The sequence below is a fragment of the Mastomys coucha genome, unplaced genomic scaffold, assembly GCF_008632895.1.
Source record: "Mastomys coucha isolate ucsf_1 unplaced genomic scaffold, UCSF_Mcou_1 pScaffold12, whole genome shotgun sequence".
Lineage (NCBI taxonomy): Eukaryota > Metazoa > Chordata > Mammalia > Rodentia > Muridae > Mastomys > Mastomys coucha.
In genome coordinates, this window is record NW_022196894.1 from 12,814,815 (window position 1) to 12,832,944 (window position 18,130).

General features: G+C 39.4%; 1 protein-coding gene across 7 annotated transcripts in view; it reads right to left on the reverse strand.

Annotated features, from left to right (window-relative positions):
* Nucleotides 1–18,130, reverse strand: part of Spidr (scaffold protein involved in DNA repair) — a 254,641-nt gene that overhangs the window by 94,451 nt on the left and 142,060 nt on the right. The window contains exon 1 of one of the 7 annotated variants that reach the window (XM_031363198.1): nucleotides 10,709–11,231. The exons of the other annotated variants lie outside the window; for them this stretch is intronic. The gene's annotated coding sequence lies outside the window, so the exon portion shown is untranslated. Of the gene's footprint in view, nucleotides 1–10,708; nucleotides 11,232–18,130 lie in introns of those variants that run through there. 7 annotated transcript variants of the gene reach the window in all.

An 18,130-nucleotide genomic window follows, 5' to 3' on the forward strand; every position in this document is an offset into this window, starting at 1 on the left:
TAAATGAATGGAATTAATAAAAACAAACATTTTAAATCCAAGGAAAAATACTTTGCATGGAATTCATCTTTAAGTTATTGATATAAATTTCCCTGAAAATGCTAAATATTCTGCCAAACATCAAAAAAACCTGCAAAGTGGTTTCTAAGGTATTTCTTAAAATAATTTACAAAACTAAGTATATTTATATATAACGGTTACTGTTTTGAGACATATTCTTTCTATTCTCCTTGAGTCTCCTTAGTCTTTTATTTATTTTTTAAATGAAAGGATATTAGATTTTTTTAAAGAATACATACATTATTTTTTATAATTTTATTTTTAAAATTATCTTTAATCTTTTTTTTTTCACAGTCCAGTAGTTATACTCCTCCTGGTCTACCATCTGACATTTCCTCATCTCATTCCTCCTCTCCTGTCTCCAAGAGGATGTCCACACAAACACCCACACCCTCCCACAGCCGCCACACACCTCAATACCCGACTCTCACCCCACTAGACCTCCCCACCCCCTGGGGCCACAAGTCTTTTGAGGTTTAGGTGCATCTTCTCTCACTAAGGCCATACCAGGCACTCTTCTGTTGTATATGTGTTGGAGGCCTTGTACCAGCGAGTACATGCTGCCTGATTGGTGGCTCAGTGTCTGAAAGCTCTTGAGGATCCAGGTTAGTTGAGACTTCTGGCACTTGTACAGGGTCACCTTCCTCTACAACTTCTTCCACCCTTTCCCTAATTTAACCACAAAGGTCCCCAACTTCAGTCCATTGCTTGGGTATAAGTATCTGTGTCTGTCTTGGTCAGCTGCTTGTTGGGTCTCTTGGAGGGCAGCCTAGTGGCTCCTATCTGCATGCACACCATAGCATCAGTAATAGTGTCAGGACTTGGAGCATGCCCTTGAGATGTACCCCAAATTGGGGCCAGTCACTGGACCTCCATTCTTGCAGTCTCTTCTCCATTTTTGTCCCTGTGGTTCTTTTAGACAGGAACAATCTGGGTCAGAGTGTTTCACTGTGGGATGGCAGCTCCATTCCTCAACTTGATGGCCTGTCTTTCTAGTGGAAGAGGATTCAACAAGTTCCCTCTCCCCACTGTTGGGCATTTCATCTAAGGTTCCTCCCTTTGTGTACTGAGAGTATCTCACGCCCAGGTCTCCAGTACATTCTAGAGAGTCCTCCGCCCCCCGCCCCCTACCTCCTGAAAGTTGCATATTTTCACTCATTCTGCTGGTCCTTGGGGCTTCTCTCCTGTCTCCTCCCACCCTCATACCTGATCATGTTCCACCTTTCCCTCCCTGTCCCCTCTCCCACTCAGATCCCTCCCTCCCTCTGCCTTCTGTAATTCCTTTCTTCTCCTCCCAAATGGGTTTGAGGCATCCTCACTTGGACCTTTTGCTTGTTAACCTTTTTGAGTTCTGTGGATTGTATCCTGAGTATTCTGTACATTTTGGTTAATATCCATTTATTAGTGAATACATACTATACAGGTCATTTTGGGTCTGGAATACCTCACTCAAGATGATATTTTCTAGTTCCATCCATTTGCCAGCAAAATTCATGATGTCCTCATTCTTAATAGCTGGATAGTATTCCATTGTGCAAATGAACCACATTCTCTATATCTATTCTTCTGTTGTGGGACATCTGAGTTGCTCCAACTTCTGGCTATCAGTGATAAGGCTGTTATGAACATAGTGGAGCACGTGCCCCTGTGGCATGGTGGGGCATCTTTTGGGTATATGTCCAAGAGTGGTATAGCTGGGTATGCATGTAGATCTATTTCCAATTTTCTGAGGAATATCCGGATTGATTTCCAGAGTGGTTGTACCAGCTTGCAATCCCACCAGCAATGGAGTAGTGTTCCTTTTTCTCCACATCCTCTCCAACATGTGCTGTCACCTGAGGTTTTGATCTTAGCCATTCTTATTGATGTAAGGCAGAATCTCAGGGTTGGGGGCTGGTAAGATGGCTCAGTGGGTAAGAGCACCGTCTGCTCTTCTGAAGGTCATGAGTTCAAATCCCAGCAACCACATGATGACTCACAACCACCCATAATGAAATCTGATGCCCTCTTCTGGGGTCTGAAGACAGCCACAGTGTACTCATTTATAATAATAAATAAATCTTTAAAAAAAAAAAAAAAGAATCTCAGGGTTGTTTTGATTTGCATTTCCCTCATCACTAAGGACGTTTAACATTTCTTTAAGTTCTTGTTTATTCAAGATTCCTCTATTATAAATTGTTTAGTTCTATACCCCATTTTTTGATTGGGTTATTTGGTGTTTTTGGAGGTTAGCTTCTTGAATTCTTTATATATTTTGGATATTAACCCTCTATCAGATGTGGGGTTAGTAAAGATTTTTTCTTTTGGCAATCTATAGGTTGCCGATTTGTCCTACTGACTCTGTCCTTTGCCTTACAGAAGCTTTTCAGATTCATGAGGTCTCATTACTCAACTCTTCATCTTAGAGTCTGAGCTCTTGGAGTTCTGTTCAGAAAATCCCCCCAACCCCACCCCAGTGAATTCTTAGGCTCCTTCCCACTTTCTCTTCTATTAGATTCAGTGTATCTGGTTTTTGTTGAGGTCCTTGATCCACTTGGACTTGAGCTTTATGCAAGGTGACAAATATGGATCTATTTTCACTTTTCTATATACCAACTACCAATTAGACCAGCACCATTTATTGAAGATACTTTCTTTTTTTCCATTATGTATTTTTGGCTTCTTTGTCAAAAATCAAGTGTCCATAAGTGTGTGGTTTAATTTCTGGGTCTTCAATTCTATTCCATTGATTGACATGTCTGTCTTTGTACCAGTAGCATGCCGTTTTTTATCACTATTGCTCTGTAATACAGCTTGAGGTCAAGGGTGGTGATTTCCGCAGAAGTTCCTTTATTGTTAAAAACTGCTTGAGCTATTCTGGGTTTTTTTTATTCTTCCATATGAAATTGAGAATTGCTCTTTTCATGTCTTTGAAGAATTGTGTTGAAATTTTGATGGGGATTTTGTTGAATCTGTAGATTGCTTTCAGTAGGATGGCCATTTTTACTATAATAATCCTACCAATCCATGGGCATGGGAGATCATTCCATTTTCTCAGTTCTTCTTCAATTTCATTCTTCAGAGACTTGAAGTTCTTCTCATACATATCTTTCACTTGTTTGGTTAGAGTCACACCAAGATATTTTATATTATTTGTGACTATTGTGAAGGGGATTGTTTCCTTATTTTCTTTCTTAGCCTGTTTATTATTTGTATTAAGGAAAGCTACTGATTTGTTTGAGTTAATTTTATAACCAGCCACTTTGCTGAAGTTGTTTATCAGCTTTAGAAGTTCTCTGGTAGAATTTTGGGGTTACTTCAGTATACTATCATATCATTTACAAATAGTGATACTTTGACTTCTTTTTTGCCAGTTTGTATCTCCTTGATCTCCTTTTGTTGTTTTATTGCTCTAGCTAGAATTTCGAGTACTATATTGAATAGATATGGAGAGAGTGAGCATTCTTGTCTTGTCCCTGATTTTAGTGGGATTGCTTCAAGTATCTCTCCATTTTATTTGATATTGGCTGTTGGTTTGGTATATATTGCCTATGTTTAGGAATGAGCTGTGCATTCCTGTTCTTTCCAATACTTTTAACATGAAGAGGTATTGTATTTTGTCAAATGCTTTTTCAGCATCTAATGATCTTTTTCTTTGTTTTTTTTTTTTTGGCTGGGACATCTTTCAACCCATGCACCACAAGGGTTGATTTGGCTGGTCTGTCTGGCTAGGCGGGTGTCCCCTTTCTCCCTTATTGCTCCATATGCACCCTCCTGATACTGCACCCTAGGTCGAAGAGGATGACCTTCCCTGAATAAAGGTCCAGTCTTTGGTCTAGGGTGTATGAGTAGCTGTGCTCCCCTGCTAGAACCTCCAAACAAGCTTTCAAGGACGTTAGATTTTATCAAGTGTTTTCTGCATCTGTTGAGATGATTGTGATTTCTGTCCCTGACTTAATTTTTATGGTGTATTACATTCATTGATTTGAAAAATGTTAATCCATCCCTTTATCTCTGAGATGAAACTAACTTAATTAATAGTAGATGACCCTTTTGAAGTCTCCTGATTTCGTTCTGCAAATATTTACTGAGAATTTTTAGCATCTATGTTCATCTGAAAGATTGGTAATAAATAATTTTCTTTATTTGGTTCTAGATAGAGTTAGAGTGATACTTTGAAAAAACGATTTAGGTAGCATCCCTGTTTTCTCTATCTTTTTCAATAAAATAGTTCTTTAATTTTTTTCACTTTTTTTTTCTGTTATTGGATATTTTCTTTATTTACATTTCAAATGTTATCCCCTCTCCAGGTCTCCCCTTGGTAAACTCCCATCCCTCCGTGTGTACTCCCTGGTTGGTGGTTTAGACTCTGGGAGCTCTGGCTGGTTGATATTGTTGTTCTTCCTATTGGGTTGCAAACCCCTTCAGATCCTTCAGTCCTTTCTCTAACTCCTCCATTGGCCTTGTCAGGCTTTAATGGGAGAAGAGGCTCTTGGTCTTGTGAAGACTTGATGCCCAGTGTAGGGGAATGCTAGAGCAGGGAGATGGGAGTGGGTAGGTGCACACCCTCATAGAAGCAGAAGGAGTGGGGATGGGATGGGGGATTCTGGGGGGATATCAGAAAAGGGAATAACATTTGAAATGTAAACAAATAAAATATCCAATAAAAAAATTCTACCAATGAGGGGCTGTGGCTTAGTTTTCTAGTCTTTTAATTCTATTTAGATGAAAATATTCGTTAAAAAAAATCAGGGCCCACTGGTGAGTAGTGATTGTTGTGCAGGTTAGACAATTTGGATGCTCAAGTACTATACACCAACATGGAAGAAGAAAGTTGACTCCCCATAGTTGTTCTCTGACCTGCATGTGTGTGCCATGGCTTCTGTGTGCATATAGTCACCCGTGTGTATGCACAAATGCATACACAGATGCATACACACACATAAACACATAAATTAAAAAGTTAAAAACCCTACCTGTATGCAATTAATAGTCTATAAAATATTTCAGATGACTGAAAATCAAGGTAGAAAGGCACCAGCTTACTTTAAAAGATATATATATATATGTATATGTATATACATATATTTTACATATACATATGTAAAAGATACATATATATCTTTTAAAGTAAGCTATATATATATATATATATCTTTTAAAGTAAGCTGGTGCCTTATGGGAATAGCCACTGTTTTCACTTCCATGTTATCTCTCTTAGTTTCATTACCTGCTGCTGTAATAACAACATCCTGACAAAAGCAATTAAGGGGAGGAAGGGTTTATTTCAGCTCACAATCTGGTTTATAGTCTATCATAGGTGACAGGATGTTGAAGTAGCCAGTCACATCTACGGTCAGGAGCATAGAAGGAATGAATGTATTCATGCTTGTACTCAATTGCTTTTCTTTTCTTACACTGTTCAGCATCCCCTGTCTAGGAGATAGTATGACCCTAAGTGGTGGGTCTTACAGTCAAGATAATCATGATCACAGTACAACTTGATCTAAATAATCCCTCACTGAGACCCTTTTCCATAATCCCAGATTATGACAAATTGACTCTTAAAACTACCTCTTACGCTGTTCCCATATAAGGGCTGGGTGTAGTGGGGCATGCTTTTAATACTGGCACTTGGGAGGCAGAGACATGCAGATCCTTCTGCGTTTGAGGTTAGGCTGGTCTATGCAGCAAGTAACTGCATGGCCAGGATTGCATAGTGGCACCTTGGCTTAATTTTTTTTTTTAAAGCATGCTTTAATGATTCAACACTTTAAAGTTTTCAAGCGTACAGGAAGAGATATAAAAAACCAAGATGACACCAGACTTTCAAAATTGACTAAAGCATCTAATAGTTCACTCAACATAGAAAGATAAAGAAACCAAGTCAACGGAAACAAATAATATTTGTCTATAATCCATGAAATATTCTAAATGAATGTTTGCTTGAAAACTTATGAAGAATTTTAGAACAAAAAGATCCACTTTGTTCATGCCCTGTCAATAAAAGAAGCTTGTGAAGACAATTACCCCTAGAGTTGAAGCCGACATAAACAGTAAAGTAAGACCCAAACCACAAAGGAATCACATGCTCAGTTTAGCCTTAAAGAGTACAAACTTCAGTTAATTTGACAAAGGTGCAAGGGTGGTTAAAAGACAATACTTTAAAAAGTTTTGGGGTTAAAACTATGGAGGAAACAATTTCTCTCAAATAATACTTCTTAGTTTTAAAGAAATTGTTGCAACAAGGGCAGCAATATCTTCATAAAGTCTCATTTAAACAGAACATAAAACCCCAGCAGAGTTGCTGTGCATAGTTAAGATAGTATACTGAGGTGAGTTTCTACTACCCCTGCCACACATTATAATAAGTACAGTCAGATACACATGTTTAGCTGACATGTAGGAAGGAAGATGCTTCTTAAAGATGAGTCAGTATCAAAGAAGATCAATCCAGAGAATTCATCCCAGGTTTTGCTAATCCTGACATGGAAATTCCTCTGACTTGCTCTATTCTGGGTTCAGTCTAGTAACGGTCAAAAGTAGATGTCATACTTCTGAAAATGTGTCTTTTTGAAAGCACTGATCTCAAATATCATGTCCTCAACTAAATTCTGGTTTCTTAAATATATGGGGTCTTTGCTACAACATAGAGCTTTATGTACTAACACATAGGGCCTTCATATCAGGAATTCAATGCAACAGTACACTGGAAAATTTTAGGTCTGTATTCATCATCTTGAAAAGCTAACATTCCACGTAACAGCAGAAGTAGCAGGACAGGGAAAGCACAAAGATCCACTCAGGCCAGCCTGAGCTACAGTCCAGCCTCCTTGGTCTCCAGCTCAGATCCTGAGGGGTCAATCTTTGCAAGAATTCTCCTTTAAAAAGAAATTGTATTTTTATATCCTAGATATCTGGATAGGAAGGATTTTGCTCCTAAGGTGTATTTTCTGTCCCAGTATAAAGTGTGTAAGTTTTTGATTCTTTGTTACACAAGCTTTGCACCTTTAAACTTGTTCTTGTTCCTTTCTTTCACTGGTAAACCATAAACTTCTCATGTCACTGCTCTCTCTCACTGTGTATCTGTCTAAGAGCAGAAAATAGTAATCATGGCACAAAATGAACTGTACAATTCAGTGTATATGAACAGCAAGGTTTTCTATAACAAAGCCCTCATGTCTTGGCATCAATTAACTGTTAACTTGGTTATCAATTAACTATTTTCCTCATTGCTGTAACCAAATATCTTATAAGGTGCAAGTTAAAGAAAGTAATAACTTATTTTGACTCATAAGTTGAGAGTATAATTATGGTGAAGTAAGTTTGTCCCTGACATTTTTCACATCCTCACATCTTGGGGAAACTGGACTCTGACAGATGGCACTAGAGGTGGGGCTGGCATATGACTATATAACATATACTTACATACCATAACTAAAACTCTTCCTTTCCACTAATACACTTCCAGCTAGGCTCTACTACTAAAGGTTCCACAATTCCCTAACAGCCACCAGCCGGGGTTCAAACATAGGAGTGTTGGAGGCTATATTTTGTAAGTTTTTATCTTGGCCTATTTGTTTTCTTGATGTTTAGTGTTCTTTGTATATTACAGATAGTAACCCTCATTTTGTAGGCTGCTTTCTCACCTGAATGATAGTCTCCTTTGATGTACAGAAGCTTAAATTTAATGAGGTCCAATTATTATTTGTTGATCTTAATGCCTGACTATTGGGTATTCCGTTCAGAAAGTTATTTCCTGTGTGTGTAACTTCCCCACTCTGCTCGATTAGGTTCTGGGGACTAAGTTTTATATCAACATCCTAAGTCTATTTGGAGTTGAATTTTTTGCATGGAAAGAGGTAAGAATCTAGTTCCATTCTTCTACATTCATCTATCCAACTTGGGGAACCCTATTTGTTGAAGTAGTTGCCTTTTCTCTAACATACATGTTAGAACAGTACACTGTTGGCATCTTTGTCAAAAATTGTGTCTGTAAAAATATAGGCTTATAGCTCTTCCCTCACCCTATGCCTCCGTGTCTCCCCTAAGAAAAATACAGGCTTATATGTGGGTTCTCAATTCTATTCCACTAGCTAATGTTGGTTTTTATGTCAGCACTATGCTATTTTATTACAATAGCTTTGTAGTAATTTGAAATTTGAGATAGTGATACTTCAAACATTTTTTCATAATTGTTCAAGATTATTTTGGCAATCTTAGGTCTTTTGTGGATGTTGCTTTTGGATCTTTAGATGTGTTTCAACTGGAATACCTACAGAAGCTCGATAATTAGAACTGAATCCTGGAGGGCTCTCAAGGGGGAAAACAAAGTGAAAGAGGATTAATGGAAAAGGAAGGGTTAACTTTGGGAGATAAGAAAAGGGAAGAGTAAAAAATATGGAGAGAGATAACTAAGACTAAAGGACTTCTGAACAAAAAATATGAAAAACTACCACTGCAGAAAAGTCCTTCAACACAACACATACATTTATTGCTTAAATAGAGTTAACTTACAAAAGGTCAGCAATGACCCTACTAGATACCACAGGCAAACAAATAAAAGTTCACTAAGTCTTTCAGAGGTATTAGGCAGTGAAATCCCAATGATCACTCAAACATTGCAAACTTTTGCCACTGCACTTGGTTATCCTCCAGAACTTGACTGCAAGGCGTAGTTGCTGAAGTTGCACAAAGGATTCAAAGTAGTACTGATGCAGAAGCCTCTTTATCCTAACAGCTGCCTTTCAAATGCTGGCAGGTGCTGTGTATGCGGCCATACTATATCAAGAGCCATCTGACCTACAGCTGGGAACCTTGAAAGCTACCATAATCATAGGCCTGGCAAGCATGTCCACTGTTCCAACAGTTGTACCAATGTCATGGGAATAATCAATTACTTTTTAAAAGTAATTGGACTAAAGGCCTGCTCCACAGTATGTAATCTATACTGAGGCCAAGAACCTGGGGCAAGAAAGCTCATAGGCACTAGGGGATAACCTTCTACTCTAGCTCTACTAAAGCCCCACAGTATTAAAGCAACTCCAAATGACGGATTGCTACACCTGTGTACTGGTGTGTCTCTCAAATCTCATCAAAGAAGCTTTGTTCTTTAATAGAAGATGGTGTTTAACAGAGACCCACAAGTAGTACAGGGACAGAGAATAAGAGTCTGGAGTTCTCGGCCCTACATGGTACATCTGTAATACTTCTTCTTGCTAAAGCTTAGGGATCATTGTGGAAGAAACAAGAAACGTTTCCTTTGGTGTTGATTGTGAAAAGCTGTTAGGGTTCCTAGAGCTAAAACTCCAATAAATGTGGCTCTCTTCCCAGGTCTGTGCTCTTTGGAGTATTTCCTTTTTGAGCTTTGTTTATACTAGGTCTCCAATAATTTGAACAATTAGTTTAAGTTTCCATACCACAATTGCTTATAGAAGTCTGTGGTTTTCTATACCTACTTGATAGTCACTCCAGTGTTGGAAGTAACTGTGGGCTCTCTGGCTTCCAAGTGCTCTGATGGTGTCTGGCAGCATAATTCAGTGGGTATTTGTCATCAAACGGGATAACCTGCATTTGATCCCTGGGACACACATGAAAAATTATACTCTGACCTCCATATGTATGCTGTGGCACAAATGAGTTTGCTCTTTCATCCAAAATATACAATAATAATAAAAAAAACATAAAAAATGTTAAGTGCAAGACTTTGCACATAAGAGAGCTCACTGTAGCTGAGGTTACTGAAATAAGAACTATTCAAGATTGTAGGCTGAAGGTCAACATTTCATCATAGATGTGTTATTGCTTGTTGTGGGGGAGGTGGTGCCATTTTCTTCAGTGGTATAACCACTGATAAACTGCCCATGCTCCAGTAAATATTCTCTCTCACCCATACTAATACAGGCAACCCCTAGTTCACCTCCGTGGTTCACACACACAAAAGAAAGCAGGAAATTAGGAGGAAGCCTTGCTGAGAAGGATTTCAGTGGGAGAGGGAAAGTGTCTGGCAGAGACTAGCTGGAGTAAAAACAACTATGATTTATTACATCTAAGACATAGACACCCCAATGTTCCTTATTTCAGTCTTAAAGGATGGTTATTTGTAAGACTCTGATGAGCCTTAGCAACCAGAAATCAGTTCTCTGAGTGAACCATACAGAGCTGGGGATCTATCAAAAGCAAGAGGAATTTATTGTTCAGAGTGCTGGGGTCATCCTGCACCTGAAGGGGAGGTGGTGACCCTGAGTAGCCTGTTTGGCCAGTTTTTATACAGTTTTCAGGGGTAGAATAGAGCAATAGCCACTAGGCACAATGTGACTGGCAGAACAGCGTGACTTTTAAACTGATTGATCCTTAGGGAATGAGGTAGGAGGGCTTTCCTTATCTGTGGGTGGCCAAGGGTTGGTCCCCCCTGTGGTCTTTCTGAGGAATGTAATAAGCCTCTCCCTTCCTTCAGGAGGGGAGAGGTGCCAATGTGCTCTATGTTGTCTCCCTTCTAGGAGGGGAGGGATGCCTGGTCGAATTTTCCAAAGGTCTTGAGCTGACCTCTTCATCTTCAGTGTGAGATAGTAAATTCTGAGAACAGGTCCCCAAAGACCAGTCCTCTTCTCTGTCTTTTCCAAACCCAGAGGCTCTAAATTTGAATCAAGGAAATAACTCAATACACTACCTTTTAGTGTGTGAGGGCTGACTTGCTTTCAAAGGCACTGGAAAAAAAATCCATTCAGATTCATCTTCTATAGTAGTTGCCAGGTATCTTCACACAACCACTGAACTACAAAGAACAGAGACTTTTCTGGTTTTTATGACTCTAGAGAGGAGAAGCACATCCCATAGATACTCCCCATAATTTTAGTCAATTGTGTCCATTGCTTGTGCTCCCCCTAGAGCAATTGAGAGACAGGACTACCAGATGCTACATCAAGGCCTGTGACCTCTCCTTTTAGAAGTTCGTTCTTACATACGCAAGAGTCTAAAAAGAACAAGTAAAAGGAAGTGCCCTAAGTCTTCATCTGCTGGCCTTGTCAGACATCAGTGGGAGGAGAGGTCCTTGGTCCTGGGAAGGCTCCATGCCCCAGTGTAGGGGAATGCCAGGTCTGGGAGGCGGGAGTGCATGGTTGGCTGGGAGAGCACCCTCATAAAAGAAGGAGGAGGGAAGATGGGATAGGGGGTTTCCAGAAGGGAAACCGGGAAAGGGGATAATATTTGAAATGTAAAAAAAAAAAAAAAAAATCCAAAAAACATTTTCATCTGTATTTATTAATAACAGTAAAAGTAAGTAGTAATTCAGCTGGTAATGGCAAAACTGAAGTATTAAAGGGGAGCATTCTCTGTTCCACTCCCAATTCCAGTAAGTGGAGTATCAGGATCCTCCACAGAATCATGTGACCACAGACAGCCAGCAGCTGTCCACTGGCACTGTATGTAAATGAACTCAGTCACCTCTTGGGTTTTCCCCTCTCCTCTCCCTCCTCTTTATAAAGGACACAAAATCATAGAGAGTAACTAACTGAAGTCTGCTCTGTATTTTTAATTGAAGGCAGGATGCCAAAGTACAAACACAATGACTGAATTCAGTTTTACAAGTAAACACTGGAACTGAATTCACCCTAGTCCGGGAAGAATGTCTCTGATCAGAGCTAGCAGGAAATCCAATTCAAAACAGGGTGTGTCATCCTCAATTCACACTGTGGCCTTTATACCTTTCATAAAATTCTTTGCATAGTGAAGTTTCCTTCTTAAAAATGTTCCCACAGAAACTAATCTTCATTCATGACATTATACTCAGAAATGCTTTGCAAGAGATGTCTGAATTTCAACAACTACCACCTTTGGTAGAGAGCTGTAGCCTTGGTGTTGTTTTGTTTTGTTTTGTTTTGTTTTTTCTCTTTTGGTTAGTGATTGTTGAATAATAAGAACTCATCAATCATTCTACCAACTCCCTTCTAATCTCTGAGTTCACTCTGACTTCATGCCAACTTTCAATTCCCCTCTTGTTCTCCCGACCACTGATAAGTGAGTATGAAAACGCTGAGGTACTGAGAGAACTTGGACAGCCACATACTTTGGATCAACCACATCCTAACTGTGCCAGTTGGTTCCTATGCCTGTTTCTTGTGCCTTCAGAGCTGGCCAAGACTATCAACAACTTCAAGAAGATGCACATATGTACAAGTGTTGCTGGCCTCTAATTCTGCAAAGGGCCTCGGAAGAGGTCTGGACTTATGCCAGCTGCCTATGGCCACTCTTCCCAAAATGATGCTGTAATTATAGAAGCCCAGAGGGATTTTGGTCTAGCACGTAAAACAGTAAGCTAAAAGTCAGTTACAAACATATTAAACTGTATGTGTATGTGAGGAAAAAACAGGAGAAATGATGCAGTTTTTACAAACTAAAAGGTTTAGGTGTAGAAGGAAAAAATATGTCTTAATTACATCATGACACATTATCAAGTATTATCAGGCTTGAAGGCCATAGAGGATGGACACTCAGTTATAATGACCTTTGGACTTCACCTTCTGTTTCTAACCAAAATGGAGAGTACAGGCAGTGCCTTGCACTATCTGTGCTGTGTTCTCAGTTGAACACACACCCTAAATCCCCAGGCATTTGAATTTCTAATTGGACAGAAGTGCCCCATAATTTGCTGAGCTATTAAAATCAAGGTTAACTGTTTTTAACAACTTCCTTTCTGAAGGACTTGACTGCTCAGCTATACTGCCCAGTCTTAGCCCACTTCATCCTAAGGTGGGTTATAGTATCCACAGCATAAGATGCTTTCTCTCCCTCAGTTCCTCCATGTGCTCCCAAAGCAGTAGTGCAAATTCATGTAGGACATACTTCCTGACCTCTCCTAGATCTTTTGTGAGCAGAAAAGCATCTTGGAAAACCAAAGACCTAGGAGCTGAGAAAAAAGTCAAAATGAGATCATTTGATGTTCCTAGTTACAAATGGATTTCCTTCACCTTCATAGTGGGAAGATATGGGCTCTACTCCCTTGGGTCGAGATGATAAAACTTTCCAACTCCTTATTACCCAGTTTTCTTCTGTGTACATATTATTGTGATAAACTACAGGCTCTTTCCTCATTTTGGGCCTGTATACCCCAGGCCACTTTCTCTTGCTTCATAAGTACTTAAGTCTCTTACATTTATACTAATGTCATTCAAATGCATTTTATTAAAAATGGTGGGTATACATATGTATGTTTTCTGGGTGTCCTATTGTCATATAACAAGGTGTACTTTTTCTTATTTTTTATTTATTCATTTTTAAAAATCAGAGCAAGGGGGCTGGGGAGATGGCTCAACGGGTAAGAGCACTGACTGCTCTTCCGAAGGTCCTGAGTTAGGATCCCAGTAACCACATGGTGGCTCATAACCATCCGTGATGAGATCTGATACCTTCTTGTGGTGCATCTGAAGATAGCTACAGTGTATTACACCAGAGAGAGTGGGGCTGGAGTGAGCAGAGGTCCTGAGTTCAATTCCCAGCAGCCACATGATGGGTCATGGCCATCTGTACAGCTACAGTGTACTCATACACATAAAATAAATAAATCTTTAAAAAAATGAGAGCAAGGAGTTATATAGACCTTCACTGTGGGTTTTTCAGGCTTTGAGGAAGTTTACATAAGGGACCAACTAGATCTCTCAGATTTCCCTCATGGTTATAAACCTCCAACACACAGAGGTCAGAATAAGTGGCTCTTTCTCTTTGGGTTTCTTCCTAACCACTCTACATACTTACAAAGAAGACATTACTGTCATATCTAAAAGAGGCATTCATCCTTTTACTATAGTTAAACAAAGAAAACAATAAAATTTGATTCCTATTAATCAAGCTGACTGTGGGTCCTGAACATCACAGGTCAAAAAGTTTAGTCCCTGTGAACTAAAATAACTCTGGAATTAGTGACAGCATGCTCCACCAATTCCCACTATGCTTTTGGACCCTGTTTCTCAACAAAGTAACTGTGGGATTGAGCAGAGCAGGATATTCATGCTCACTAGAAAGCTTGTGAGTCCCGATCCTTACTGGCTAAGGTAACTCTCAGTCCCAAACTGTTGTTTCCTATTGACTTGGCTTTCAGATGTATTCTCCATGATGGAAAAAACTTTCTCACCAAACCTAAAAAAAAAATTAAACTTGACTTTGTTTAACTTACTAGGCAATTTATATCAATTTTTGGAATGTGTGACTAATAGCAATTTGAGCTTCAACCCCATACCTGATAAATCCATTCTAGTGTAACTGATTTTCTGGGTGTCTTAACAACCAAAATTGAAGTCCAAAAATAATAAATACATAGGGCTAAGAAGGCAGCCAATATATTGACCCTTGCCTCTAGGCCAGATAGGTTCCAATGGATAGATAACAGGACATCTTTCAACAGGCCCTGTAGTTCTGCTAAATGACCTTTCCATTGATCAAAGAGGCTCTAAAGACTCAGAGGCTAGCCAGTAACTAATGCACATTTTGCAGAATCAGTAGTGGGAAATGAAACCAATTCTTCTGATCAAAACAGTATGATCAGCAAGTGTCTGACCTATCCTGGCAGATGGTTCAACTAGAAAAGTCTATAAGAGGAAGGAACTCCCTAAAAGGAAATCTATAGGAGGATGGGGCTCCCTAAAAGGAAGATGGAGGAGGAACTCCTCGCAGAACTAAGCCGAGCAGTACTTATAAGCAGAGGCCATGGAGAGCAGTGCTTATAAGCAGAGGCCATGGAGAGCAGTGCTTATAAGCAGGGGCCATGGAGAGCAGTGCTTATAAGCAGGGGCCATGGAGAGCAGTGCTTATAAGCAGGGGCCATGGAGAGCAGTGCTTATATTGGCTTGTTTCTTCAGGCTTGCTTAGCAAGTCTTTTTATACAACCCAGAACCATCTGCCAAGAGTGGTACCACCCTTAATTAGCTGGGCACTCCCACACATCAATCATTAATTAAGGGAATGTCCCACAGACTCACCTACAGCCCAATCTAAAGGAGACATTTTCTCAACTGACATTCTCTATACCCAGACAACTCGAGCTTGTACCAAGTTAATAACAAACTGATAAAGGTACTTACAAAATTAAATTCAAGCCATGCAGACTAACAAGATTGATTTCTGTTGTGAAAATGAATTTTATCTTTCTCTCTTAAGTATTTCTTTCCTCTTGGCAATTACCAAGAATTACAGTTGCAAGACCTGATGTCTTTTTCCAAAATTCTAATAAAATGATCTTTGTTCTGAAGTTGTCTTTAAATTCTTTTATCAACAAGGATAAGAACTCACAAAATGGAACCCTCACTATAACAATTCTGATTGTAATATTTTACATATGCTAGCTTTAAGTGTAAAGTTGTGAGATTTAAATAAAATAGAAGATGCATAATTACATGTTAACTTGTGTCTTACAAAAGAATAATATTTTAGTTTAAGCATGTGCTAAGCTTTATCTGATATTCTCATTTTCCTTGCAACTTTATCCAGGTATCAACTCATCTATATCATAACTGACATTTCTAAAAACTTAGTTACAAAAACATCTAGTGTAATAGTAGAGGTGGATGACCTTAATATCCTGGTGTTTCAGCCTCCCCTTCCCACAGCTATGATGACAAGCATGTGCCACCATTCCTGAACTCTATCTTACTCACTTAAATTTTATTTATTTATTTGTTTATACATTTATTCATGTTGAGTACTCGGCTCACGTATTCCCAGTCTTCATTTTAAATAAGCAAACAATACTGAATAACGAATGCACATAACACAGTGATATTTAGCTTTGTTGTTTGAATCAGGGGTTGGTTGCAAACTCCTCTGTTCCTAAGACCTTGAAGTTCTAATCCTTCTGCCTTTTCCTATTGAGCGTGGGATCATAGGCATGTGCCACTATACTAAGTTTATTCAGTAATGAGGATAAAACTCAGGGATACATTCATGCTAGGCGAGCACTTTACAAGCTAAGTTACATTCCCTACCTCAGTGATTTGTTTTCTTTGTGAATACACTTATATACTAATCAACATAGCAGGAGTAGTCATTAGCCTAGGGTCACTAGAACAGCTATCGTGAAAATATTCTCTTTATATTTCCACATCGAATCTAACCAAGCTTTCAACCAAGAAATAGAGAAAATAAGTGGATTTATTTGCTCCCAGATTTGAGGAAAACGTAAGGGTAGATAGTCATGTATACATAGATGATACAGAAACCAGAGAGCAGAAGCACAGTGGTGCAGAAAAGTGTACAACCAGAGGAACAGGTCCATCCTTCGGCATCCAATTCTTTTCCATTTTTAAGAACTAGGAACACCCATCCTTAACACAGAACATTCCCTTAGTCTAATGACTAGATTTCCATCTATATTAAGTGACTGCAGTGGCTGGGGGCGTGGCTTAAGTGGTAAAGTACTTGCCCTGTAAACATGCCAGCACAGTTGATTTCATATCCCTAGCAGTAATGTAAAAAGCCAAACAAAGTGGAAAGGGCTGGAGAGCTATAGACAGGTAGAACCCAAGAACTTGTTGACCAGCCAGCATAGAAGAAATGATGAGCAGATTCAGTGAAGGGACTGTTTAAAACAAAAACAAAAAACAAAACAAGGTGGAAAGTGACTAAGGAAGCCATGTTGACCCTGACCTTTGACCTCCACATTCACATGAAAACACATGTATATATTCCAACACAAGTACACATACCTCTATCATACACACACATCCTGAACTGGAATGTTCAAGTAAAAAATGGGTCTCATTTTAATTAAAATAACCATCACCATCTGGGTTATTTGTTTTGGCATTCTCTTCCTAGAGTTTGTATTCCCTACACATAGCATCCTGATCATCGCCAGCCCATTCCTTGCATCCTCAACCCTCCAGAACTTCATTCATATTTACTTGTTTTTCCTTTTAAGAACCTGTACACCTTTCACATGTTTCTTACAACTTCCCCATTAGACTATGATTTTAAATTTTTATCTCTTTGGGCATATTCTATTCAAATTACTTCCAATCAGCAACTCCACAGCTCCAGAATCCCAGCAAAAGAACACTGTACCCCATCTCACATAGCATGGATTTGAAGCTACTCTCCTACCAGCTGAATGACAAACTTATCAATACTTTAGGTTCTGGCAATTTAGGAAATTGCTTCTAGAATCAGACCTTTCTAGTCATAATGACAGAAGGTGCAATGAGACCTACCCTTTACATACAAGCAAAGATGTGACTGGCACTTACAGGCAGGAGCCAGTACTCCAGTCTGAGTAGTCAGAAGGTCACCCATGGGGTACAAGGGAGAAGAGAACAACAGTATGTGATAAGACAACCTGTCTTTCAATGTAAGATAGAGAGTAAGAGGCTTTGAAAGAGCCAGTCCTAAACAGAACGTCTTTACCAGCTTCCCTTCTCCCCGTGACAAGGCTCCGGGTGCTATGGTGAAGAGGAGGTGGAAAGGTTCTCAGAGCCAAAGCAGATGGATGACACTGAGGAAACCAAGTCTGCAGACACAGCAGGACTGATGCACACTTGAAGACCCAGACTGTGGTACCATGCACAGGGCCTGCACACATTCAAATCACATGGGGTGCCAGCACTGAGAGAGGGAGTGGATACAATTCCCACCCCTACCTAAGAAGCTGTCTCTGACTCATGCCCACTTGCAAAGACAAACTTAAGTTTTCTCCAACAGCACATCACTGGGGATATTAACCACATTTAAGGGCAGGCCCATGTCCAGCAGTATGGCCACCACACAGCAAACCCAATGGTGTTTCTGTAAACTTTCTATCTCACTAGCTTGGACAATTTTTGTCTGATTGGTCTTTTGATCATACATTATGATTCCCAATTTTATATTTTATAGCTTTTAAAATGTTTTTTGTGTGTGTATGTTTGTGTTTTGTGCTTTTTCTTTGTTGTTTATTATTTTAAATTCTGTTTTGTTTGCCTGTTTGCTTCTCATAGAGAATGCTATGGAACTAGGTGGGTAGGAAGGAGAGGAGAAGCTGGAAAAACTTGAGGGAGGAAAACCAGAGACAGGTGGATTTCTGAGTTCGAGGCCAGCCTGGTCTACAGAGTGAGTTCCAGGACAGCCAGGG